The sequence below is a fragment of the Pongo abelii genome, chromosome 2, assembly GCF_028885655.2.
Source record: "Pongo abelii isolate AG06213 chromosome 2, NHGRI_mPonAbe1-v2.0_pri, whole genome shotgun sequence".
Lineage (NCBI taxonomy): Eukaryota > Metazoa > Chordata > Mammalia > Primates > Hominidae > Pongo > Pongo abelii.
In genome coordinates this window covers 82,164,478-82,191,385 of record NC_085928.1, presented here as the reverse complement: position 1 = coordinate 82,191,385, position 26,908 = coordinate 82,164,478, and the positions used below count along the sequence as shown (strand labels likewise).

General features: G+C 44.9%; 1 long non-coding RNA gene and 1 pseudogene across 3 annotated transcripts in view; one reads left to right on the top strand and one right to left on the bottom strand.

The window, feature by feature from the left end:
- LOC112132698 (uncharacterized) overlaps positions 1-26,908 on the bottom strand; it is a 64,481-nt gene that overhangs the window by 26,979 nt on the left and 10,594 nt on the right. The window lies entirely within an intron of this gene.
- Positions 23,068-23,983, top strand: LOC100461328 (coiled-coil domain-containing protein 137-like; annotated as a pseudogene).

Sequence of the window (26,908 nt, the reverse complement as noted above, 5' to 3'; positions counted from 1 at the left end):
CAGCACGGCAGTCAAATATTAAAGCTTCAAAATGATCTCCTTTGACTCCATGTCTCACATCCAGGTCATGCCGATGCAAGAGGTGGGTTCCCATGGTCTTGGACAGCTCCACTCCTGTGGCTTTGCAGGGTACAGCCTCCCTCCCAGCTGCCTTCATGGGCTGGTGTTGAGTTTCTGTGGCTTTTCCAGGCACATGGTGCAAGTTGTCAGTGGATCTACCATTCTGGGGTCTTGAGGACAGTGGTCCTTCTCATAACTCCACTAGGCAGTGCCCCAGTGGGCACTCTGTGTGGGGGCTCTGACCCCACATTTCCCTTCTGCACTGCCCTAGCAGAGGTTCTCCATGAGGACCCCACCCCTGCAGCAAACTTCTGCCTGGGGATCCAGGTATTTCCATACATCTTCTGAAATCTAGGCAGAGGTTCCCAAATCTCAACTCTTGACTTCTGTGTACTCACAGCCTCAACACCATGTGGAAGCTGCCAAGGCTTGGGGCTTGGACCCTCTGAAGCCATGGCCTGAGCTCTACGTTGACCCCTTTCAGCCACAGCTGGAACAGCTGGGATGCAGGCTACCAAGTCCTTAGGCTGCACACAGCATGCCCATGAAACCACTTTTTCCTCCTAGGCCTCAGGGCCTGTGATGGGAGGGGCTGCTGTGAAGACCTCTGACATGCCCTGGAGACATTTTCCCCACTGCTTGGTGATTAACATTCGGCTCCTTGTTACTTATGCAAATTTCGGCAGCCAGCTTGAATTTCTTCTCAGAAAATGGGATTTTCTTTTTTATCCCATTGTTCAAATTTTTTTGAACTTTTATGCTCTGCTTCCCTTATAAAACTGAATGCTTTTAACAGCACCCAAGTCACATCTTGAATGCTTTTCTGCTTAGAAATTTCTTTTGCCAGATACCCTAAATCATCTCTCTCAAGCTCAAAGTTTCACAAATCTCTAAGGCAGGGACAAAATGCTGCCAGTCTCCTTGCTAAAACATAACAAGAGTCACCTGTGCTCCAGTTCCCAACAAATTCCTCATCTCCATCTGAGACCACCTCAGCCTGGATTTCATTGGCCATATCATATCAGCATTTTGGTCAAAGCCATTCAACAAGTCTCTAGCAAGTTCCAAACTTTTCCACATTTTCCTATCTTCTACTGAGCCCTCCAAACTGTTCCAACCTCTGCCTGTTACCCAGTTCCAAAGTCGCTTCCACATTTTCAGGTGTCTTTTCAGCAGTGCCCCACTCTACTGGCACCAATTTACTGTGTTAGTACATTTTCATGCTGCTGATAAAGACATACCCAAGGCTGAGCAATTTATAAGAGAAAGAGATTTAATTGGAATTACAGTTCCATGTGGCTGAGGAAGCCTCACAATCATGGTGGAAGGCCAGGAGGAACAAGTCACAACTTATGTGGATGGCGGCTGGCAAAAAATGAGAGAGCCTGTGCAGGGGAACGCCTCTTTTTAAAACCATCAGATCTTGTGAGACTTTTCACTATCATGAGAACAGCATGGGAAAGACTTGTCCCCATGATTCAATTCCCTCCCACCAGGTCCCTCCCACAACACATGAGAATTCAAGATGAGATTTGGGTGGGGACACAGCCAAACCATCTCTATCTATCTATCTATCTATCTATCTATCTATCTATAATCTATCTATCTATCTATAATCTATCTATCTATCTATAATCTATCTATCTATCTATCTAGTTTTAGAAGGGATATTGCAGGGCAAGGATAGGAGAAATATGTTTCCTGTCAGTGGTGGAGAAATCCCACAGGAGGGGAGGATTTGACAGTTTCAAAGGTTAGCACCTCATTTTGCCAAAATCAACCTAGATGGGTCTGCATTTGGGTCTGTTTTCTTTCTAGTCTGTTGATATTAATATCACCCTGTGAATACGTTCCATATACTCCAAGGCCTTTTAATCTTTTTATTATTCTACGCATTCAAAGGAGGAGAGAGAAAGGAAAGAGGGAAAGAAAAGGTAAGCGATAGAGAGGGTAAAACTGAAGTTCCGATGAAAATGCAAACATGGCACATCTCTTTAAAAGAGAATGAGGCAGCAGGTTCATTGGTTTTCCACAGTGCTACAGAGCTCCAGGCCTTTGTTCATTCATAGCTCTTCAGAAACAAGATTCTTTTATTGGAGTGAACTGTTCCTCACTGGATGGATCTCAAATTCCAAGCCAAGTGAATGTGACTATAGGGGAAAGAGTGTTCACTGCAGGAGAATGAAGAGCCCAGTGCAAACCAAGGAGGCTCAGGACATCATTGATTCAATATTTTGTCAACTGTATTGATTTAACTAGGCAGAAGAGGCCCCTTCCCTTATCATTCTGAATCAAGGGCTTGAAGCGAGTTCATCAATTCACTTTTTCACTCCTTCATTTATTCATTCAGTCAGTCTTTATTGAGCATCTATTCTATTATGGATTTAGTGATGAATAACAAAGCCAGGTTGCCTGTCTTCGTAGAGTTTATATTCTAGTGGTGGTGGGAAATAGGAAATAAGGAAGTTAAATAAATGTGGTAATTTCAGATTGTGGCAGGTGCTATGAAGGGAATAAAACAATGGTGCAGTAGATGTTAATCAGTCAGGGTGGTATGTTATATAAAGTGGTGTTCTTATGATCTATTACTGTGTAACAGATCACTTCAAAACTTAATGGTCAAAACAAACATCTCTGCCCCATGGAGTGTCAGCTGGAGAGGCTCAGCTAGGGCTGGCTCATTCACATGGCTGGCAAGTTGGTGCTGGTTGTGAGCTGAGAACTCAGCCTGGACTGCCTGACACCCATGGGTTTTAGTACTTTTCCATGTGGCTGCTTGAGCTTCTTTACAGTGTGATTGTTGCATTCTAAGAGTTAGTATTCCAAGAGGCAAGGTGGCAGCTGCAAAGCTTGATATAATCTAGACTTGAAAGTCTCCATAGTTTACTTTTGCTGCATGTGACTGTTCAAACAAGTCACTGAGGCCAGCCTAGATTCATGGAGAGGGGAACAGACTCCACAGGTGGTCTGGAGGATCTCTCTGAGGAGATGATTTTGAAACTATTAATATATCTTGAAGAATGATTTAAGTACCAACTAGGTAAAAAGCACGAGGTAGGGCTTCTAGGCAGAAAGAACAACAAATGCCAAGGCCATGAGGAAGAAAAGAACATGGCATGACTGCAGGACAGTTTGTTGAAAGGACACTGTGACTACAGCACTGTGGGCTGGAGAAGCTTAGTGGTAGATGAGTTGAAAAGATAAGCAGTGACCGGGTGATGTAGCCCACATTAAGGAGTGCAGATTTTATTCTAAGTGTGGTGAGAAGCCCTTCAAGGATTTTTAAACAGGAGTGACATGACCTGATTTACTTTTGAGAGTTTACACTGACAGCTATATTAGCTTGCTAGGGCTTCCGTAAAAAAATACTACAGACTGGGTGACTTAAACAACAGAAATTTATTTTCTCATAGTCTGGAAGCTGGAAGTCCAAGATCAAGGTGTCGGCAAATATGATTTCTTGGGGCCTCTCTCCTTGGCTCGCAGATGGCCACCTTCTCACGGTGTCCTCACGTGATCTTTACTCTGTGTGTATGCATCCCTGGATGTCTTTCTGTGTGTCAAAATCCCTCTGATCACATATGCTGGATGCTATTTGAGAAGGCCATCCTCTGGCCAGCCTGGTCCTGGAATATTTCTGCACAATATATCACTGGATGCAATGGTGCATAAAGTGGTTCATCTGTCTAAAGGGGTATATTAGTCAGTTTTCACATTGCTCATAAAGACATACCTGAGATTGGGCAATTTACAAAAGAAAGAGGTTTAATTGGACCCACAGTTCCACGTGGCTGGGGAGGCCTTACAATCATGGTGGAAGGCAAGGAAGAGCAAGTCACATCTTATGTGGATGGCAGCAGGTAAAGAGAGCATGTGGAGGGAAACTCTCCTTTTTAAAAACCATCAGATCTCATGAGACTTATTCACTGTCACAAAAACAGCACAGGAAAGACCTGCCCCGATGATTCAATGACCTCCCACTGGGCACCTCCCATAACATGTCGAAATTCAAGATGAGATTGGGGTGGGGACACAGCCAAACCATATCAAGGGGCTAAAGAAAAAAATATCCCTTATTTTAACCTCCACTTTCCGCTTTCCCTATCCTCATGCAATGGACTACCTAAGAGGTGGGGAAGGGAAGATTTGCCAATTACTACCAAGGGAGTTAAAAACTTGAAAGCAGCAAAAGAGGAGTATTTTTGATGTTCAGGTTTTCTTAAGCAAGACCACATCGTGCACAGAATAAATTATACAAGACAGAAGGAGAGAAACGTTATAGGCTAAATACTATTTAACTAGTAGGGGTGAGGTTGGGAAGGTAGAGTTGGAAGAACAATATCATCAGGATCTTAGGGAGTGAAGTTTCTCTGGCACACACACAAGACAGAACTTTGGTGGTTTAAAATATGTCCAAAATTGCTTGGCAGTCCTCCTAATTTCCATCCCTGACTTGAGTGTGGGGCTGGACTTAGTGATTTACTTCTAACCAGTAGATATAATGAGACTGATCATGTATGACTTCCAAGACTAGATCATAAGACACACTTAAGCTTCCTTCTTTCTTAGGTCACTCATTCTGGGAAAAGCCAGGTGCCATGTCACGAGGATACACCAAACAGTATATGGAGAGGCCATATGGTGAGAAATTGAGGGCTTCTGCCAACAGCCATGTGCTCCTCCTGCCCCAGTCAAACCTTCAGTTGACCACAGACCCAGCTGGCATCTTGACTGCAACTACATGAGAGACCCTAAGCCAGAGCCCAGCTATGTCTCAAATTCCTAATTCACAGAAATTGTGGAGATAGTAAATATTTTTTGTGTGTTAAGCCACTAAATTTTAGGGGTAATTTTTTGTGCTACAATAGATAATTATTTGATTATTAGTGGGGGTGGGGAGATAGAACAGGAAGAATCTATCATGAAGATTTTAGGAAGCAAAATTGCTCTAGCACATGACATATAACAGGGATCAACATTTCTTGCCTCTACTGTCTACTGAATTGAAACAAAATACTGGGGATAATCTACGTATTATCTACAGAATTCTCATGGAACCAGAATTTCTGGGTCAAAAGATAACTCAGAGGGTTGAAAAATCTTCATTTTTTTCCCTAATAGATAGGGAAACCTAGGTTGAGAGAAAATAAGTGATTTTCCTGAAGTTCTTTTATCCAGTTTGGAGGAATCCTGGTTTAAGTTGGAGGCAACAGGCAAATTCTGAAAAGTTATTGATATCAGGAATTTCCAACTGGCCTAGGTAATAATGTTTTCTGCACATCACCAATACTGAGGGTTCACAAACATATTTACAATAGCCAGGAGACAAAGCTGTCTGTGGAATTACAATTCAATATCAATATGTAAAACTGATTTGTTGTTTGTTTAAGGAAAATTGTTGCAATCTTTCCTTAAGCAAGTTGTAAGTCCCCAAAACACAGAAAGTGTTGACTCATATTCAGCGGCTTCATGTAAACAATTGGTTTGCCATCTGACAACCCTAGCCTTCAAAAGGCCCTGGAGTGCAAAGACTGGTTAAGGAAAACCTCTCCATGGGAGATGTCCCATGGAGGTTCCCCAGCTATTAAGCTTGTTCTTCAGCTCTTGAGAAGATTGCTTTTCTGAAACAATAATTTTTTTGCCATTACTTTCAATGGCAAAAACTACAATTACTTTTACACCAACCTAATAATAAGGGATGGTCTGACTTTATGGAGTCCTGGATCATTTCAATTTGGTGATGTTCAGGCTTTCTTAAGTTCCACGCCTTAAGCACTTTTTTTGAGCAAGCAAATAGACACCTTTATACCAATTTGATACCCACAAATACTCAGGTAGAAGCTTCTTCAAAGACCTGCTCTAATTTCTCTATCCATCACCATCTTTTTATAAGTAGTAATAAGTAGTAATCTGGAGTTCTATAAACTTGACTTTTGTACATCACTGTGCACAACCCGGCTTCTGTCCTCGTCTCCCACTCAATCAGGTACCACTGTGCCCCTCGATCACTCCACTCCAGACACATTGACCTTCCTTTTGTTCCTAAAATAAGACAGATTCTTTCCCATCTGAGATCCTTTCCATCTGCTTTTCTTTCCATCTGGAATATTTTCATCTCGTGGCTCTTAGAATGGCAGTTTAATGCTCAATGTTTCAATGTTCACGTATCAATTCAAATGACGCCACCTCTTAGAGAAGCCTTCCCTGTGTGGGCACCCCTCCCTTTCCCATTTGTGACAGTCAGTTGTATGTGTCAGCATGGCTAGGTTATAGTTCCTAGTTATTCAATGGAGCACTAGTCTAGGTGTTGCTGGGAAGGTATTTTGTGGGTGTGATTAAAGTCCATAATCTTTCAGTAAGGAAAATTATTCTCCATAGTCTGGGTGGACCTGACCTAATCAGTTGAAAGGTCTTAAAACTAGAGTTGAGGTTTTTCTGAGGAAGATGAAATTCTGTCTTTCAACAGCAGATTCAGTTGTGCTCAAGATTTCCAGCCATCCTTCCTGATAGCCAGTTCTACAGATTTTAGTCTGGCCTAGCCAGCCCCTATACCTGCTCAAGACAATTCTCTGCAATAAATGTCTTAATATATTCTACTGGTTCTTTTTCTGTGGTGGAGCCCTGTGTGATATAACACTCCAGTTACTCCATTTATTTTCTTAGTGCTCAGGTTGCCTGAGTTAGCTAGTAAAAATACAATATTGCAGCTAGGATGCAATACTTGGGATGTACATATACTAAAAAAATTTGATGTTTATTTGAAATTCAGATTTAACTGGACATCCTGTATTTCAGGGGTTCCCAACTCCCAGTAAGGAACTGGGCCTCACAGCAGGAGGTGAACAGCAGGTGAGTGAGCAAAGCTCCATCTGTGTTTACAGCCACTCCCCATCACTTGCTTTACTGCCTGAGCTCTGCCTCCTATCAGATCAGCAGTGGCATTAGATTCTCATAGAAGAACGAACCCTCTTGAGAACTGCGTATGTGAGGGATCTAGGTTGCTGGCTCCTTATGAGAATCTAATGCCTGATGATCTGTCACTGTCTCCCATCACCTCAGATGGGATTGTCTAGTTGCAGGAAGACAAGCTTAGGGCTCCCACTGATTCTGCATTATGGTGAGTTACAGAATGTACAATATAATAATAATAGAAATAAAGTGCACAGTAAATGTAATGTACTTGAATGATCCCAAAACCATCCCCCTGGGCCCCCACCCTTGGTCTGTGGAAAAATTGTCTTCCACAAAACTGCTCCCTAGTGCCAAAAACTTTGGGGACTGCAGCTGTATTTGATCTGGTAACCCTACTTAGTATTTATCACAATTTTAACTTACATCATTATTATTATTATTATTATTATTATTATTATTGAGACAGAGTCTCACTCTGCCACCCAGGGTGGTGTACAGTGGCATGATCTTGGCTCACTGCAACCTCTGCCTCCTGGGTTCAAGCAATTCTCATGCCTCAGCCTTCCAAGTAGCTGAGATTACAGGCGTGTGCCACTACACCTGGCTAATTTTTTGTATTTTTGGTAGAGGAAGGGGTTTCACCATGTTGGCCATGCTGGTCTCGAACTCCTGGCTTCAAGTGATCCACCCATCTTGGCCTCCCAAAGTGCTGGGATTACAGGCATCAGCCACCAGCCACCGCACCCAGCCTGAATTTACCTTACTTCTTGATGTGCTTACTTATATATTGTGCATCTCCCCATCTAGTCTGGAGGTTCCATGAGGATGGGGACCTTATATGTCAATTTCATGGCTATATCCCATTTCCTGAAACAGTGTCTGGAAATGAAAAGGTCTTTAGTAGATATTTATTAAGTGAATTAATAAATGAATATATTATGTCACCTGTACAGTTATGCTTTCTGCCTTGAGAGGCCCGAATCACCCTTCACATGCAGAAATTGGGTTTCTGTTTTTTGGCAGTTGTATCAGTGCTTCAAACGATGGCATCCGAGTGTGTGGTCTGTTGGCTAAGGGTTCCATTTTTCACATTGCTGTTGTTGTCTGCCCAGGAGAGTGTTGGTTTGTGTGATTATTTGACTATTTTAGGAGCTCATTGCTCTTATTATTTTGTAAAAATGAACGAAAACGGAAAAACAAAAGTGCTGATAGTGGTGATAAGATTCTTGTCTCATAAACTTAGTATAATCACACCGCAAAATAAATCACAAGACAAGCCAAATGCAGCAGATCTTCAGCCCTGATCAGAAGCACATAGAACTCAGGCTGCCTGGCTGTCGAATCATGCAAGGAGAAAAAGGAGCAATAACAAGAACATGTGTGAAATCCTAAGGCTCTGTCGCTGAGGACTGGTTAGAGTGGAATTAGAAATTTTTTTCTTTTAGCATCTGAAGGCAGAAATCACTTTTAAGAAGTGAATCTGTTGTTTGATTTGGGGCATTGGCTTTTTGTTCTGCCTGCAATTTAAGCCTCAACTCAAGTGTCACCTCTTCCCTGAAGACTTCCCAGCTCCTTTTCCCCCAGCCCCACCCCCGAGAACTATTTTTTTGTTTTTTTCCCTGTGCTCCCAGGAGTGTGTTGTTTGAAACCATTTTAAGTACGTGTTTTCACTCTCCTTTTAATTTTACTTACCTACTACAATTGTTTCCTCCTTTAAATAGCAAATTCCTTGAAAACAGGAAATGCTTTACACTCCCTTCCTGCAAATATCCCAAACTCCGTTATAGGGAGCTCAGTGCTAGCGTGGAAGTTAATGTGGACTTGATGTTAAATGCCTGGGTTTGGAACCCAGCTCTGCCCTTTGAAAACTGTGTGCCCTTTGATATATAATTGCATTCCTCTCCAAGGCTCAGTCTCCTCACCTGTCAAATGGGAACACAACTATCTACTGAGAGGTTTATATGGGTTACTACTGGGGAACAATTGGAACTGTAAAATGCCAGCTCCGTGGAAGGTCTTAATGATGTCTAAGCAGAAACAATGATCAAAAATGTTGGTTGAATGAATGTCTTTGTTAGCTCGAAATCTCAAGAGTTGAAAAAGAATACCAAGATATCTCTATATAAGAATACAGAGTTTTTACATAGGCAAGAATGTCTCTGGATTCTGATGGAATAGGCCCCTCCACTCTAATCTCACCCTTCTACCAAGTAGGATTGAATCTATCTGCTCCTGAACAAATTCTGTCCCGACCTGGCCCAATGCCTTAAGCCTTCACCATTACTCCTGTAGGCTGATACATTCTGTTCATTGTCTCTGGGCTGAAATCAGTGGGCCTCCAGACAGGCTTAGTAGGTCAAGTTGGGGTGAAGAAAAAGCAATGCATTTGGGGCCTGGCAGCAAAGCCTTCTACAGCCCTGCCACATACCACCTACTTGACCCCCCACCTCAACATTCTGTAATTCAACCTTTCTTAGCTTCAGTTTTCTCATCTAGGAGTCATGCATGATAAGCACACCCTCCCTCACAAGATTACTAAGGCACGGTTTCTCAACCTCAGCACTATCGACATTCTGGTTAGATAATTCTGTGTGTGTGTGTCTGTGTGTGTGTAGGGAGAGTACCCTGTGCATTGCAAGATGTTTATCAGCATCTCTATTCTCCAGCTACTAGATGCCAGTAGCACCTTCTACCAGTTGTGACAACCAAAAACATCTCCAAATATTCTATGGGAAACAAAATTGCCCATAGTCAGGAAACACCGCAGTAAGGATTGAAATCAGTAATTCCTATGTGAGCCTTTGTAAATTTGAGAGCCCAATACAAGTGTTAGTTTTAATTATTTTGCTCTGATTTCAGAGAAAATTAAATTTCCCTCTTCTGTGATTCCTTAGCACTGAAAAAATAATAACAGCTAGCAATAATTGAATACTTGTTATGTGGTAGGCTCTGGTATTGTCTTATTTTGCACATAAGAAAACTAAGCCTCTGAGTGGCATGCCCAAGATTACAAGAGTAAGCAGTCAAGGCAAAATTTGAACCCACAATGTTTGTTCAATGAGTCTAAACCCATGCTCTCAACTTGCATTAGTTATTTATTGCTGTATAACAAATTATCACAACTTAGCAGCTTAAAACAGCATACATTTGTTTTCTCACTGTATCTGTAGGTAAGGAATCTGGGCACAACTTAGGAGGTCCTCTGAATAACTACAACCAAGGTTTTGGCCAGGACTGAGGTTTCATTTGAATGCTCAACTGGAGAAAGAGCTACTTTCCAGTTCACATGGCTGTTGGCAGAATCCAGTTGTTTTTAGGTTGTAAGATAGAGCCTCAGGTCCCTACTTGCTGTCAGCTGGAGGTCACCCTGAGTTCCTTGCCAGATAAGCCTCACTGTAGGATAGCTCACAACATGGCAACTTGCTTCATCAAGTCTAGCAAAGGAGAGAGACGGTTAGCAATATGGACATTGCAATTTTATGTAACATAATCATGGAAGTGACGTGTTATCACCTTTGCTATATTCTATTGGTTAAAAGCAACCCACCGTCACACAGTAGGATCACAGGGGCAGACATACCAGGAGGTGAGGATCCTTGAGGCCATCTAAGAGTCAGCCTACCAAACCATGCTGTCCTGCCTCCTGCTTAGCCCACTTATTACAAATGTGTAAGCCTGTTTCAGCTACTAGCCCAAGTGCTGTTTTTAGGGTTTTGTTTTTGCTTTATAGATTGTTTCCATCTTCACAGGCTGCAATAACAAAATACCATAGAGTGAATAGCTTAAACAACAGCCAATTCTTTCTCACATTTCTGGAGGCTGGGAGATTCAGGATCAAGGTGCCTACTGATGCATTTTTCTGATGAGGGCTCTCTTTCTGGCTTGCAGACAGACACCTTCTTGCTGTGTCTTCAGACAGCAGAGAGAGAGAGAGAGAGAGAGAGAGAGATAGAGCTCACCCTCCCTCCTCTTGTAAAGCCATGAATCCTGTGAGGAGGGTTCTATGTGCATGACCTCATCTAAATCTAATCATCTCCCAAAGGTCCCATCCCCAAATACCAGAGAGAGGGATGTTGATTCTTCTAGGATAGGCTATATATATATATATAGCCTATCTATATATATGAGACAGGGTCTTGCTCTGTCACCCACGTTGGAGTGCAGTGGCATGATCACTGCTCACTGCAACCTCAACCTCCCTGGCTCAGGCAATCCTTCCCAATTCAACCTCCTGAGTAGCTGGGACTACAGATACGCACCATCATGCCTGGCTAGTTTTTATATTTTTTGTAGAGATGAGATTTTGCCATGTTGCCCAGGCTGGTCTTAAACTTTTGAGCTCAAGTGATCTACTTGCCTTACCCTCTGAAAGTGCTAGGATTACAGGTGTGAGCCACCCCATCCAGCCTGGAATAAGCATCTTTTTTATATACCTATCTTGGAACCTAAGCCAAGGCTTGGTACTTGGTAGGTCTCAGAAACTGTAGGCTGAGTGGATGAAAAACACATGCATAGGAACAGAGGAAAAAGTTCCAAGAGATTGGGACCCAGGACTGGTAAACATTAATGGGGGTTGTGGAAGCACTGAAATAAGGAAAACGGAAGTCTGCCTGAGTCAAGCAATATGACAGAAACATGGGCTTTGAAGTTCAATAAACTACACTGTTGAATTAATCTCTGCAAGCAGCATTTTCTCTCTTGCAAGTGGGAATATTGTTGATACCTGCCTCAAAGTGGTGTTGTGAGGAATGGAGAAGGTAATGCATGAAAGTCCCTTACATAGTTTATGTTTAGATCAGTGATTGGCAAAATCTGTATTAGTCTCCTTTGCTGCTACAACAAATGACCATTATCGGAAGAACCAGCCCCAATATTTCAATGTAGGTTCTTTTCTATTTCCCCTAAGTGTCGGCCGGTCTGAGAAATAAAGAGAAAGAGTACAAAAGGGAGAAATTTTACGGCTGGGCCTCCGGGGGTGACTTCACATGTTGGCAGGTTCTGTGATGCCCCTTGAGCCACAAAACCAGCAAGTTTTTATTAAGGACTTCAAAAGGGGGTACGAATAGGGAGTGGCTCACAGAGATCACATGCTTCCTAGGGCAATAAAAGATCACAAGACAAGTGGCAGAGCAAGATCACAAGGCCAGGGCAAAATTAGAATTACTGATGAGGTTCCATGTCCTGCTGGGCATACATTGTCATTGATAAACATGTTAACAGGAAACAGGGTTAGAGAGCAGACAACCGGTCTGACTAGAATTCGCCAGGCTGGAATTTCCCAATCCTAGCAAGCCTGAGGGCAGTGCAGGAGACCAGGGCGTATTTCATCCCTTATCTTCAACCGCATAAGACAGACACTCCCAGAGCGGCCATTTTACAGACCTTCCCCTGGGAATACATTCCTTTCCCAGGTTTATTCCTTGCTGGGAAAAGAATTCAGTGATATTTCTCCTATTCGCCTTCTGCAAGAAGAGAAATATGACTCTGTTCTGCCCGGCCCCACAGTCAGTCAGACCTTATGGTTATCTCCCTTGTTCCCTGAAAATCACTGTTATCCTGTTCTTTTTTAGGATGCCCAGATTTCATATTGTTCAAACACACATGTTTTACAAACAATTTGTGCAGTTAACGCAGTTATCACAGGGTCCTGAGGTGACATATATCCTCAGTTTATGAAGATGACGGGATTAAGAGATTAAAGTAAAGACAGGCATAGGAAATTATAAGAGTATTGATTGGGGAAGTGATAAATGTCCATGAAATCTTCACAATTTATGTTCTTCTGCCACGACTTCAGCCAGTCCCTCCATTTGGGGTCCCTGACTTTCCACAACAGATCACAAACACAGTGGGCTTAAAACAATGTGAATTTATTATCCTATAGTTCTGGAATAAAAATACTGGGCTAAAATCAAGGTGTCAGCCTATCTTCCTTTTGGAGGCTCTAGGGGAAAATCTGCTTCCTTGCTTTGTCCAGCTTCTAGAGACTGCCTGCATTCCTTGGCTTCTGGCCCCTTCTTCCAGCTTCAAAGCCAGAAGTGTGGCATCTTCTCTTTTCTCTGACCTCAGCTTCCATCCTTACATCTTCTCTCTCTGATTCTGATGCTTCTGCTGATCTCTCACAAGGACTCTTCTGATTACATTGGGCCCACCAGGATAACTTCCCCGTCTCAAGATCCTCAACATAATCACACCTGCAGAATTCCTTTTACAGTGGAAAATAATATATTCACAGGTTCCAGGGATTAGGATATGGACATCTTTGGAGGGCCATTATTATTATTATTATTTAATTTAAAAAGAGACAGTATCTCACTATATTGCCCAGGCTGGTCTTGAACTCCTGGGCTCGAGTGATCCTCTTTCCTCAGCCTACCAAAGTGTTGGGATTACAGGTGTGAGCCACTGTGCTGGCCTGGAGGCCATTGTTCAACCTGCAAAAATCTGCTGTCTGTTCCCAAAGTTTTATGTCTATCTCAACTGCATTGACCCCATTCTTCAAAACTCTCAACCCATTACAGCAATCAACCTGAATCCAAAATCTCATCTAAGTCTTATCAGGTCAAAAGTTTCATTTCTCTTCACATAAATCATCTAATATAGGCATAGGTGAAGCTCTGGGTATAGTCCAGTGTGTGGCACAATTTCTTTCTATCTGTGGACCTATGAAGCTAGCAAAGAAATTACCTGCTCCCAAAATACAAAATGAAACACACTCCACCAGGGTAACAGCACTCCCATTCAAAACGAGAGAAGAATGAAAGAAAAAAAAGAGTTCCTGGTCCCAAATGTTTTCTAAATCCAACCAGAAAAACTCCATTAGGTTTCAAGGCATGGCTCTCAGCTCTGCCTTCTGAGCCTATAAGGTCTGCTCTCACAGTCATCTTTCCTTTTTCATGAAGGGTAATACTTGTTTGCAGCTGTAGTTTTACCCATCTGTTTCTTGTCTGTAGAATTTTGGGGATCTGACAGCCTTCTTTCATTTTGTTCTCTCTGTCCCTTTCAGGTCAAGCTGGCAGTGTTTTGGGGGACATACCATTTTTAAAAGCCTTGTGAGTTTCCTGTGTATGTCACACGGACTCACTCCATTTGACCATCAGGCCAAATCAAACCTATTGCCTCTTTTTGTAAATGAAGTTTTATCGCAACACAGACACACCTACCTGTTCATTTACATATTGTTGATGGCTATTTACATGATATAACAGAGTGAAGGGTTGCAACAGAGACAGTGTGGCTCACAAGCTGAGACTATTTACTATTTAACCCTTTTCAGAAAATGTTTGCTGATGACTGGCCCAGAGCCAAAACCCAAATAAGTCGTAGTTTTTAAACAAATGACAGGCTTGGGTGGGTTGCAAAAGTAGGGCCGCTTGGAGGTTGTGAATATTTCAGATGTTGTGCGGGAGGTGTGAGGAGAAAAGTGAGAAGAGGTGAGGGACGAAGGAAGAGGAATTGAGAAGCCATGGACTTCAGAAGTAAACTTGATCTCTGCGAGTTGCCTTGGAAGCCTGGGGCCAGGGTCATTAAGCAGCAAGATTACCATGAAGGAAAAGAGTGAATCAAAAGAAAGTAAGGGGAGAAATTCAAACTGGGCTCAATTGTGACAGAAAAGAAAAATTATACCTAGAGCAGTACACTGAGTCCCTTAGTGTGAAAGAACCACATTGCCTCCTCCTCATCCTCCCTCTGAAAAGAAGCCCGCTGTGCACACCTATGGGACAGCATTTGCTTAATTCTATGTGCCAGCGGCAGCTTCCCAGTAACCCTTCTCCCCTTCACTTTTGCTCCGTGGAAATGAGAACACACCAAGGGTGACGTTTGTGTGTGGGTTTTGGCGCTTTCACAAAAAGCTTGATTAGCCTTATTTAGAATATGATTACTCCTTCAATCCCTGTGCATAAATGGATTTCAGGTAACCATGCCTGTCACAGGCCCCTGCTCGCCTGGTTACTGGCTTGAGGTATTCTTTGGTTTAAACAAAGCAGGACAAATAAAGAGCAAAGACCCACTAGGGGCCCTAGACGTTCATAGAAACCGATTTTGCCTTAAAAAAACAGCTCACTGTGGGAGTTGTAAATAGGAAGAAATGAACCATTTAAGAGAGTCTTTGAGACTACTGCCTGTTGGAATGGAACCAGTTTGGGGTTTGGGGTGGAGGTGGCATGTCAAATTTGCGGTTACTTCCTAAACACACACAAACTGTTTCAATATCAGATTTGAATATGCTGCAACTGCCCCCCGCCAAACCCCTGCCCAGGAGTATTTCCCCCAACAAACAGCTAAGCCAAGAACCCCAGGACAATTTGCTCTCTGTGCTGATAGACTATCTGGGGTTTCTAAAGCAGGCGATGTATTCTATTTCAGGAAATCAGACCAAATAAAAATCATTCCAATTAAAAAGTGCCACTGGGCAAGTAGAACAGCAAGTGCCCACCTCACACAAAACAGACCAACCACAAAGTGCAGGCTTTCATATATGTTGTTGATGGCAGAGTCACTGCCTTAGAGCCTTGAGTTTATTCAATGGGATAAAAGTTGCCTGGTAAATTGGGCTGAGAGGATTTTTTCCCAGAAGGCCATCACAAGGCATTTTGATGTACTTATCATTTACAAGAGCCCAGAGGACTAGAGGAATCTAAAAGTGATTTTGATTTCAAATACTATAGAACCCAGTTATTATATAGCTTATTAATACTGAGCTTCAAATAACCATCAGATATATTCTGAGATACACACATACGCACACACATACACATATACACACACACACCCTCTGTACAGGCTTGCAATATGAGGCCTGTGATGGTGATGTCTCATCTTATTAGGGAGTCGGGTTCTAAATTTCTACAAAGATGAAAATTGTGTACGGTTAAACGTGCATTTGGAAAATCCCTTCAAATGCCTACTAGCACAGTGAGGTGCTTGTACCGTGGGAGGTAGGAAGTAAATCTGATTACTTCAGCTCTCACATGTCCCTTGCAGGTGAGGATGGGCAGAACCAACACCCTGTCAGCCCTCTTTCTCACTCTTCTTGCTGAGGGCATGGAGATGAAATCACTTTAGTCAACTGTATAGGTTATATAATTTCACCTTGATCAGCTCACCCCCCAGGAGGGTTAGTCCTCTCTACAAATACAAAAGCCACTTGGGTCTTTTTTGTAGGAAAAATTCCTCACTACCTGGTAAGGAAGACCCTCCATTGTCTCATCCACTAAAAACACTCCCAGTGTCTTCCATCCCTTTTCCTTCCTCTTTCTCTCCTAAAAAGACTGACTTCGGCTTTTGAAAATTGGTGAAGCCTTCTCTCTCTCCCTCTTTTCTCTCTTTCTCATTAGCATTTCTAAGTGTAATGTTCAAAGCTTCCAATGGGGACAATGCCCTGAAATTTCAGACAGCTCTAAAGGACCCCTTCCCACCCTGATGTAGGCACTGGAGTTTTGAATTAGCAATTTCCCAGCACAACCTGAATTCTAGAAGTTAGACGTTACAAGTGGATTGATGAACTTTATTATTCAGACCTTTTTAGTTAAAAGTGCCAGAAACCAACTCAAAGCTTAAGTAAAATGGGGAAGTTTTTTTGACTCATGCGAGTGAAAATTTGAATGTAGTATTAGCCTTGGGATGCTAGTGAATCGAACGACAAGGATCTCTTTTCCCTCCCCTTGCCTTCCTCTTTTCCACTGTCCCTTCCTCCCTCCCCATCTCTTCTTCTTCCTTTCCCCCTTTCTCCCTCCCCTGCCCAGTCTTAGCTTCTCTTTTCTCTGTAGGTTGGGGCTGATTCCCTCATACAAGAAGACTCCATTCATTTATGGGGTTGGGTGAACTGCATGCTTCACTCACATCATCACATCTTAGGGCCGTCCGAGGAAACAGTGATTTCTCTCTTCTGGTACCCATAGGTGTGTCAACAAGAAGAGTCAAACTCTGTAAAATATTTGAAGAGATTTATTCTAGCCAAACATGAGTGACCAATGGCCTGTGACACAACCCTCAGGAGATCCTGAGAACATGTGCCCGAGGTGGTTGAGCTACAACTTGGTTTTCTACATTTTAGGGAGACATAAGAAGATCAATCAATACATGTAAGATGTGTATTGGTTCGGTCTGGAATGGCAGGACAACTGGAAGCGGGGGCGCTCACAGGTCATAGGCAGATTCAGACTTTTTGATTAGCAATTGGTTAAAAGAGTTATTATCTAAAGACCTGGAATCAACAGAAGGAATGTCTGGGTTGTGATAAGGCATTGTAGACACCAAGGTTTATCATGTAGATGAAGCCTAGGGTGGCAGGCTGCAGAGAGAATAGATTGTAAACGTTTCTTATCAGACTTAAAACATCTGTTCTATCAGTCTTAAGTTTGAGTTGATGTTAATGCTGGTCAGGTGAGCCTGAATTCCAAAAGGGGAGGAAGGTATGGTGAAGCATGTCTGACTCCCTCTTCCCATCACGGCCTGAACTAGTTTTTCTGGTTAACTTTGTAATGCCTTGGCCAAGAGATGGGGTCCATCAAGATGGTTGGGGGACTTAGAATTTTATTTTTGGTTTACGGATGAATCCCAGACAAGGATTCTGATAGGCTGGTCTGGTCACAAGCTTCCTTAGCCCAGTCACAGGGGCTGAAGGAAGAAGACACTAGGATTGGGCAGACCTCGATCCCATACCCACCGTTGTGGCTTACGGGAAGACTGAGGAGTTTAGCAGCCTGACAGACACCAGACAGCAGTATGCAGTGTGCCAGGTATGGTGGCTCATGCCTATAATCCCAACGCTTTGGGAGGCCAAGGTGGGCAGATCTCCTGGAGTCAGGAGTTTGAGGCCCAACAAGGTGAGACCCCATCTCTACTAAAAATACAAAAATTAGCTAGGTGTGGTGATGTGTGTCTGTAATTTCAGCTACTGAGGAGGCTGAGGCAGGAGAATCACTTGAACCCTGGAGGCAGGGCTTGTCCTGAGCTGAGATCACACCGCTGCACTCCAGCCTGGGCAACAGAGTGAAATTCTGTCCAAAAAAAAAAAAAAAAAAAAAGAAGAAGAAGAAGTATACAGTGACAAGGATTTTCCCAAAGAAAGATAAAGGGAGAGTGCAAGTACAAATGTAAAGAAGAAATAAGCGCTATGTGGAAGAAACCACATATGTTCACCTCAGGGTCCTAAGAAAAATCAGAAAAAAAACAAAAAAAAACAGACCATCTCACTCCTACCATCATACATTCAACCAAACATCCTAATGGGCCTGCAGATCAAGCTGACCTTACCAGCACTGTGTATGATATTACCTTGCGACTAGTATCAGTCTTAGCAACCGGCCCCAAATAGTCATCTTTGAGCAGTGATCCACAACTTGGAGAAGGCATGAAAACTAAGTTTCTCTGATTTGAAAATCTGCTCACTTTGTAAGTCAGGATTTTGCAAGTTTTCTAATTATAGTGGTTTACCCTTAAAGCCAAACAAAACCAAAAAACCAATGTCATAATTGCATGCCATGCTTGAAGCAATTATTTTTGGCAGCTCCAGGCACCACCTCCGTTCTCCGTCATCCATCACAGCGTGGATTGAATGTCTGCGGAGCAAGCATTCTGCTGCCATTCCAGACCAAAAGTCATGCTAATGTCTCTGTCTGTTTTTTCTCTTTATCTTTCTTCTTCCCTCTTTTAAAGTCTGGTCCCTAGACAAGCAGCATCAGCATCTCCTGGGAACTTACTTGAAATGCAAATTCTTGAACCCCTTCCCAGACCTGCTGAATCTGAAAGACAAAGTAGAGACAGCAGCAACCTATGTTTTCACAAGCCCTCAAAGGGATCCTGAAGCACCCTCATGTTTGCTGAATCCCACCTTATGTAATGCCCTATTGTCACACTGACTTCAGAGCTATGCACACATATGCTTCCTCTTTTTGTTTCCTGCTCAGAATCTCCCCATGGTCCAGATAATAAATTACATACTCAGTTTAGCCATTCAAAGACCTTGGCAATCTCATTTTCCTAACTTATTGCTTATTAATGTATTCATTGTTATGAATCTTATTTATTTACTGAGCATTTAGAATGAGCCAAGCACTATGCAAGGTCCTTAGTATACCTTGTGTATTAGTCAGCTTAGGTTGCCATAACAAAATACCATAGCCTGGGTGGTTTAAACAACAGGTATTTATTTTCTCACAGTTCTGGAGGCTGGAAGTCTAATATTAAGGTGCTGGCTAATTCTGGTTCTGGTGAAGGCCCTCTTCCTGGCTTGTAGACAGCTGTCTTCTTGTGGTGTCCTTGTATGGTAAAGAGACAGAACTCTCTCTCTCTCTCTGTTTTTTCATCTTCTTATAAAGCCACCAATCCTATCATGGGGGCTCCTCTCCCTTGACCTCATCTAGCCTTAATTACCTCCTGAGAGTCTTATCTCCAAATTCGACACATTGGTGGTTAGTGCATCAACATGAATCTAGGGGGTATGCAGTTCAGATCATAGTATGTTGATTTATGTAAACCTTCCAACAAGCTGTGAGATAAGAATCACTGAGCCCATTGGCTGTTGAGGAAACTGAAGCTTAGAGAAGCCCAGGAAGCTGCCTAAAACCAAAGTTAGTAGGGGGTGGTGTCAGAGTCCAATCCTGTGGAGGCATTCTTCTCCCGCACAGCATTACTCCCACGACCTGTTCTCTCCGTTATCCATGGCTGCCCAGGTGTCCAGACGTGCCCCTGCCTTCCCTCCTGGACACCTTGCTCAAACCACCCCTAAACCTGGATCTCCTCTCTGGGCTCCTTTGTCTAAATGTATTGAGTCCTGGAAAACAAATCCATCTTCACCGGCTTCCCTGATCAGAATCATTTTCTTTTTCTTTTCTTTCTTTCCTTCTTTTCTCCTTTTTTGCAGCAAGTTTTTCATTCCTTTTATTTCTAACATTATTCTCAGGGCTCCTCTGTCCCTCCAAATTCTCTTTGCTCACCCCAGGCAGTGCATGCCTCTCTAAGTTCCTTGCTAACTTCACTTCCAATAGCTCAAGGGAGATCCCTATGGAGCATTATTGATAACAGGATTATTAGTGTTTCTAAATATTTTGGAAATGTCCACCACATTCTAGCAACTACAGGTTTCTGCAGACACCCAAAGTCTTGTTTGGAAAGAGCTGATGACCCAGAGTCAGCAGATTGAAACTCAAAGCAAAAGGTTTATTTGGCCAACGGTTTTCAAATCCTTTCTGTCTCTCTCTTTCTCTCCCTTTTTTTTTCTTTTTCTTTTTCTTGTCTTTTTGTTTGTTTGTTTTAGGGATAGCAGAATCAAATGAAGCAATGATAGAAAAAGGTAAGTTGGACAGAATAATGAGTGGTGCCCTCACTCCCAGTGGTCAGTTCTGATATCAGTATGACAACAGAGTAGTATATAAGGCAGAGGTTGGCAAACTATAGCATGCATCACAATGACCTGGAGTGCTTGTGAAAGCACGATTGCTGCTGCACCCATTCCCTTTCAGATTGACAAGAACTGGATGGGGCCCAAGAATATGCATTTCTAATCAGTTTCCAGGTGATGTCAATACTGCTGGTCCAGGGACCACACTTTGAGAACCACTGACCTAAAAGGCTTCCTTACTCTTGTTGGAGATTTAGAAATAGGTGAGCATATATATATATCACTGAGATGCTTTGGCTATGGTATGAGTAAACCTACCTGAATGTAGTTTAGGCAGTAAGACATCAAAGGAAGTCTGAAGGTAGCATCCATGGATAGCTCAGCCAATGATTGACTTCAATAAGGGATTAGCCTCTCCCTGTCTTTCTGTCCTGCCATCCTCATCATGTTGGCTTTGTTCTTGGGCTTGTCTCTTCATTATTCCAGAAAGGCTGAAGGCTGCCACTATTCCAGTTATCACATGTGAACCCACAAACATCAGTCTGAAGAAGAGATGGGGTTTTCTTCCTTGTGGGTTTTTTTTTTTTTTTTTTTGGAGACAGAGTCTTGCTGTGTCGCCCAGGCTAGGGTGCAATGGTAGGATCTCGACTCATTGCAACCTCCACCTCCCAGGTTCAAGCAATTCTCCTGCCTCAGCCTCCCAAGTAGCTGGGATTACAGGCATGTACCACCATGCCCAGCTAATTTTTGTATTTTTAGTAGAGACGGGGTTTCACCAGGTTGGCCAGGCTGGTCTTGAACTCCTGACCTCAAGTGTTCCACCTGCCTCGGCCTCCCAAAGTGCTGGAATTACAGGCGTGAGCCACCGTGCCTGGCCCATGTGTCTTTTTATTCAGGAGGAACAACTCTCCCAGAGGTGCCCAGAGGATATTCCATTAAATCCCACTCACTACGATAGTCATGTACCCACAGTTGCTGGCAAGGGCAATGGAATTACCATGATCTGGTGAGTCCAAGCGATATCCCTCCCTGGGGCTGGGGAGGAGCCCTGTGCCCCTGTCTCCCTGGCCCGCCAGCAGATTGTAGGGGAGGAAAGAGAACCGGCAGTGCAGGCTTACAGAGCATTGAAGCAGCGGTAGCTGCATGGGGAGTGACCCCCTCCTCACTTCCAAGAAGAAGCCAGAGCCACAGCTGTGATGGAGAGAGCTGGGGCCTGGCCACGCTCCTGGAAAACTGGCACCAGGAGCTGCCACACCTGGGTGGGGGAGAGGCAGGCAGATCCTTTTCTCTGGCCATGCTAGCAGCGTGGGGGTGAGGCCTCCAGGTACTCGTTCACACGTTGGGCATCAGCGGGTCCACATCTTGCAAGGGGTGAGTGCCCGATGGACTAGGGCCAAGGCCTGGTTGACGGTCGGCCTGTGGGGCCCGGAGTCACTCACAGTTGCGTCTCTTTGTTCTGAACATCCATTCTGAGTCGCAGCCCAGATACACCTTAGGAAGGGCTGGGTCCCATTACCCTGTCCCTGAACACTACTTATTAAGACAGCTGATGAGCCTGGCTCGGTGTGTGATGGAGGCCCCTGGGAGTCAGCAGAGCCGAGCACATAGCACACATCAGGCAGAGCAGGCCAGAGATGGTCAACTCTTGAACTTAGCCAGCTAAAAGAAAGTGGGAAAGGTCCTTGGGGGAGGCAATTGACTGTGTCAGCCACAATCACCTACTCCTCCTTCTCTGCAGATCCCACTAGGGGAGAAAATAGACACAAGGGGGTAAGGGGAATAAAGTATGGATCAGGGCTTCCTGGCACACTGCATTGAAGGATGCCTGCGGTGGACATCTGCAACTTTTCCTACCCAGTGTCCGCCCGCTCCTTTCTCCTAACAGCACCCAATTTTCCTCTGGGGAACCACTCCACCCCCATTTGGGTGGTCTTGGTGGGTCAAGCAAGGTGCACTGACTTCACCTGGCCTTTCCCATCACCCAAGCTTGGCCAATCTGAGTTTCTATCCTGGGGATTTCAACCTTGAGCAAAACAACACAAGAGCAGAAAACATTTGGAGTGGGCAGGTGTCCTCCCCTCTCTGGAAACAGGAAATAAGCATCCCCCACTTACAATCGTCCTCCTCCTCCTCCTCTTTTAGATATAGCATGTGCAGGTGCTCTGTGGGAAACTTTACATGCATGGTCTCAACTAATGCTAGCAACAATCTTATGGGTGACTACCATTACCTCCATTTTACAGATGAAAAGCCAAAGCTTCAAGAACTTTAAGGATCACAGAGCTAGTAACTGGTAGATCTTAGATTTGAATTTATACCTATCAGATTATGAAGCCCTGTTTTTCTTGTTCTCCTAGAATATCAGGAGAAAATGAGCTCTCCCCAGGCAGCACTGTGAAATGGCTGAAGGTCTTTTATCTTCTCTGTCCATATACGTGGGAGTCTTAGCGCCTACACTGCTGTCTAATCCAGGCTTGTTAGGGCTGGGCAGTGTTTCACAATCCTCCCAGATAGCTGGCAGTAAGATGTAAATGACACTCATAGGGGCCCTCACGGACAGCTGCTTGGAGACAGTCTGTGTGTAATATGGATAGAAAAAGAAGCACTGCTGATAGTATCTGAACCTCTGGATCTGGCAATACCTGAAGTCCAGACTCCTGAACTTCATTTTTGCATAAGTCAGTTTGAATTGGGTTTTATTGCTTACAACTGAAAAAGTTTTAGCCAGTGTTTCTTAATCACTTTAAAAAATGGAGGAAGGCAGAAGTGGCTTCGCTAGGGAAGCTTCCAGCGTGGAGATGGCGCAAGCTGGACATGGAGCAGCGGTGCCCAGGGTGCCGGCGGGTCCTGGGAGTCCCCAGCGGGAGCAGCAGTGGGCAGCAAGTGCAGCCGCTGGGGAACCAGCGCCCAGCCCCATGGTCCAGGCTTCACAGCAAAGAGGAGAAAGGGAATTGCAAGCCCAAAACCCAGGACGAACAGGAGATCCCTTTCCGGCTCTGGGAGATTATGAGGAGCCGCCGGGAGATGAAAAATCCGACCGGTAACAAGAAGAGGAAGAAAGCGGCCCAGGTGGCCTTCAGAAAGACATTGGAAAAGGAAGCAAAGGGAGTGGAGCCCAACATTGCCGTCCCCAAGTTCAAGCAGAGGAAGGGGGAGTCCGACTAGGCCTATATCCAGCGCATGCAGCAAGAGGCCCAGCACATGCTATTCCTCAGCAAGAGCCAGGCCACCCTGCAGCCAGAGGTCCAGACAGCTCCCAAGGAGAAGTCTGAGCTGTAAAAAGCAAAAAAAGGGTTCCAGAAGCGACTACTAGATAAAGGCTGGCAGAAAAAGGAGGAAAAGACGGCAGACAGGCTGGAGCAGGAGTTACTCCGAGACACGGTGAAGTTTGGTAAGGTTGTCCTGCAGGGCCCAGAGCTGACTACCAGGCCCTGGAGGAGCCTAAGCAAGGACCAGCCTGGCAGGAGATCGCAGATGCTGAGGATGCTTCTGAGCCCCCGCGGTGTATTCCAGCCTCTGACTGCCTCCCTGGCCTACCAGCGGATTGTGGGGGAGGAGAGAGAGTGGGCCTTGCAAGCCTACAGATGTTGAAGCAGCCGCGGTGGCTGCATGGGGAGTGACCCCCCCCCACTCACTTCCAAGAAGAAGCCAGAGCCACAGCTATGATGGAGAGACCCGGGGCCTGGCCACGCTCCTGGGAAACTGGCACCAGGAGCTGCCACACCTGGGTGGGGGAGAGGCAGGCAGATCCTTTTCCCTGGCCATGCTAGCAGTGTGGGGTGAGGCCTCTAGGTACTCGTTCACAACGTTGGGCATCGGCGGGTCCATGTCTTGCAGGGGGTGAGTGCGCGATGGACTAGGGCCAAGGCCTGGTTGACAGTCGGCCTGTGGGGTCACTCACAGTTGCGTCTCTTTGTTCTGAACATCCATTCTGAGTCGCAGCCCAGATACACCTTAGGAAGGGCTGGATCCCATTCCCCTGTCCCTGAACACCACCTACCTCATGAGGCTGGCTTGGTGTGTGACCGAGGCCCCCTGGGAGTCAGCAGAGCCAAGTGCACAGTGCACATCAGGCAGAGCAGGCTAGGGGCAGGGAAGATGCACCTGGGCCAGGGCTGGTGGGCACATCTGGACCACCTGCGAGGACTCTGCAGGGGACTGTGACTACAGGCCAGTTGTGAGTAGTCCCCTGCAGAGGCTACCCACTCAAGATTTGGTTGGGGTGGAATGTGATGACAGCGCATACACCAAGAAGGTGGGAACGGGGGCCGGGCGCGGTGGCTCATGCCTGTAATCCCAGCACTTTGGGAGGCTGAGGCGAGTGGATCACCTGAGGTCAGGAATTCGAGACCAGCCTGGCCAATATGGTGAAACCCTGCCTCTACTAAAGATACAAGGAACAAACAAACAAAAAACAGTGTTGTCAGCCACATGACAGGGCTCTGAGAGAGCTGGGCAGGCCCAAAGTGGCTTGAGAAAGTAAAGGAAGGATCCTGGCCTGGGCTCAGGGTCACAGAGTGGGGCCCAGTGGGAGTTCCTGCTGAGGGCAGGGCCTTGCCAGGCTTCAGTCTTCATCTGGTGCCAAAGGAGGGAGAGCCCAGGCTGTCAGCATCTCCAGATGAGGGCAGAAGGGAGAGGCTTAAACCCAAGTCACAGATCTAGCAATGGAGTCCGCCTTCCCAGCACCGTTTGGGAAGGGAGGAGGCTTCTGCCGGGCCGCAGCACTGTCTGGGAAGTGAGGAGCGCCTCTGCCTGGCCGCCCCACAGTCTGGGAAGTGAGGAACGCCTCTGCCGGGCCGCCCCACCGTCTGGGAAGTGAGGAGCACCTCTGCCCTGCCCCGCATCGTCTGGGAAGTGAGGAGCACCTCTGCCCTGACCCGCACCTTCTGGGAAGTGAGGAGCGCTTTTGCGGGGCAGCCCCACCGTTTGGGAATTGCGGAGCGCCTCTGGCCTGCAGTCCCACTGTCTGGGAAGTGAGGAGCGCCTCTGCCCGGCTTCCGCACCGCCTGGCAAGTGAGGAGCGCTTCTGCCCGGCCGCCGTGCAACTCTCTAGGTGTGAAGTGGCAGCCTTATGTGTGATCTTTCTGCCCTCCCCAAGTTTGCGTTTTCGACATTAAAGTTTACTTTTAAATTAAAAAAAAAAAAAAGATCCCCCCCAAGAATTTTTACACAATTTTTTTCTTTATTGTCTGTTCCCCTCACCATGAACTTTTAGCACCACAGATATACTCTGTATCTGTTTATGTACAGTATGTATATCTTTGTTTATACATAAAAAGAGTAATTTTTTTTTCATTCCTTCCAAGAATGAATGTTTTGCCTGGTTGGGATGGTATTGGCCCTGCTGAGATTGCATGGCCTTGACTAGTGAAGATGGCCCTCAATGATCCTCACCTCCTGGCATTCATGCCTTCCCACATTTAATCAGGGCTTGCCTGTGTAGATGGTATACCATGGTGGAAGTGATGATTTGTGACTCTCAAAGCTAAGTCATGAAGGCTTTCTAGCTCCTGTCTTGCCCTCTGCTTGGATGGTTCGGCCTGGGGGAAGTCAACCAGCATGTCGTCAGGACACTTAAGCAGCCTCTGCAGGGAAACTGAGGCCTCCTGCCAATAGCCAGCACTAAGCTGCCAGCCATGTGAGTGGGCCACCTTGGAAGTGGATCTTCCAGCCCCAGTCAAGCCTTCAGATGACTGCAACCTCATGAGAAGTTCAGATTCTGGACCTCCCAGCCAAGCTGCTGCACAGGAACTGTGAAATGTAATAAGTGACTCTTGTTTTAAGCCACTAAGCTTTGCCATGATTTGTTATACAACATTAAGTAACTATTAGGTTGGTATAAGCACTCTTCTCCATCATATATATATATATGGAATGGCTGGGCACTGCAGCTCATGTCTGTAATCACAGCACTTTGGGAGGCCAGGGAAGGAGGACTGCTTGAGCCCAGGAGTTCAAGACCAGCCTGGGCAACATAGGGAGACCAAAAAAAAAAAAAAAAGAAAGAAAAAGAAACAAAGAAAGAAAGGAAGAAAAAAAGAAAAGAAAAGAATACATATGGAATGTACAAGTGGGGGCTGGGTAGTGTATAGGTATGGAATAACAACAAAATGTTTAGGAAATCAGAGATTCTATCAACATACTGCAAGGCATATTACAATAAACATTAAATAGCTTGTTTAAAAAAAAAGCTAGTGAGAGAAATATTCCACCTCCAAGTGAATTCAACAAGCCTTTGCCATTACTTACTCTGTGGAAGGCACTGTGTGAGATACTTAATATATTAGTGTCCTGGGGCTGCTGTGACAAAGGACCACAAACTGGGTGGCTTAGAACAACAAACATTTATTCTCTCACAGTTCCTCCCTGGAGGCTGGAAGTCTGGAATCAGGGTGTCAGCAGGGCTGTGCTCTTTCTGAAGGCTCTAGGGGAGATCTGCTCCATGCCTTTTTCTGAGCTTCTGGTTTTGCCAGCAGATCTGGAGTTCCTTGACTCATGCAAGCATCGTCACTGCAATCTCTGCCTTTGTGTTCTCCCTGTGTGTCTTCACATCATCTTCCTTCTGTGCCCGTCTGTGTCTGTCTCTCTTCT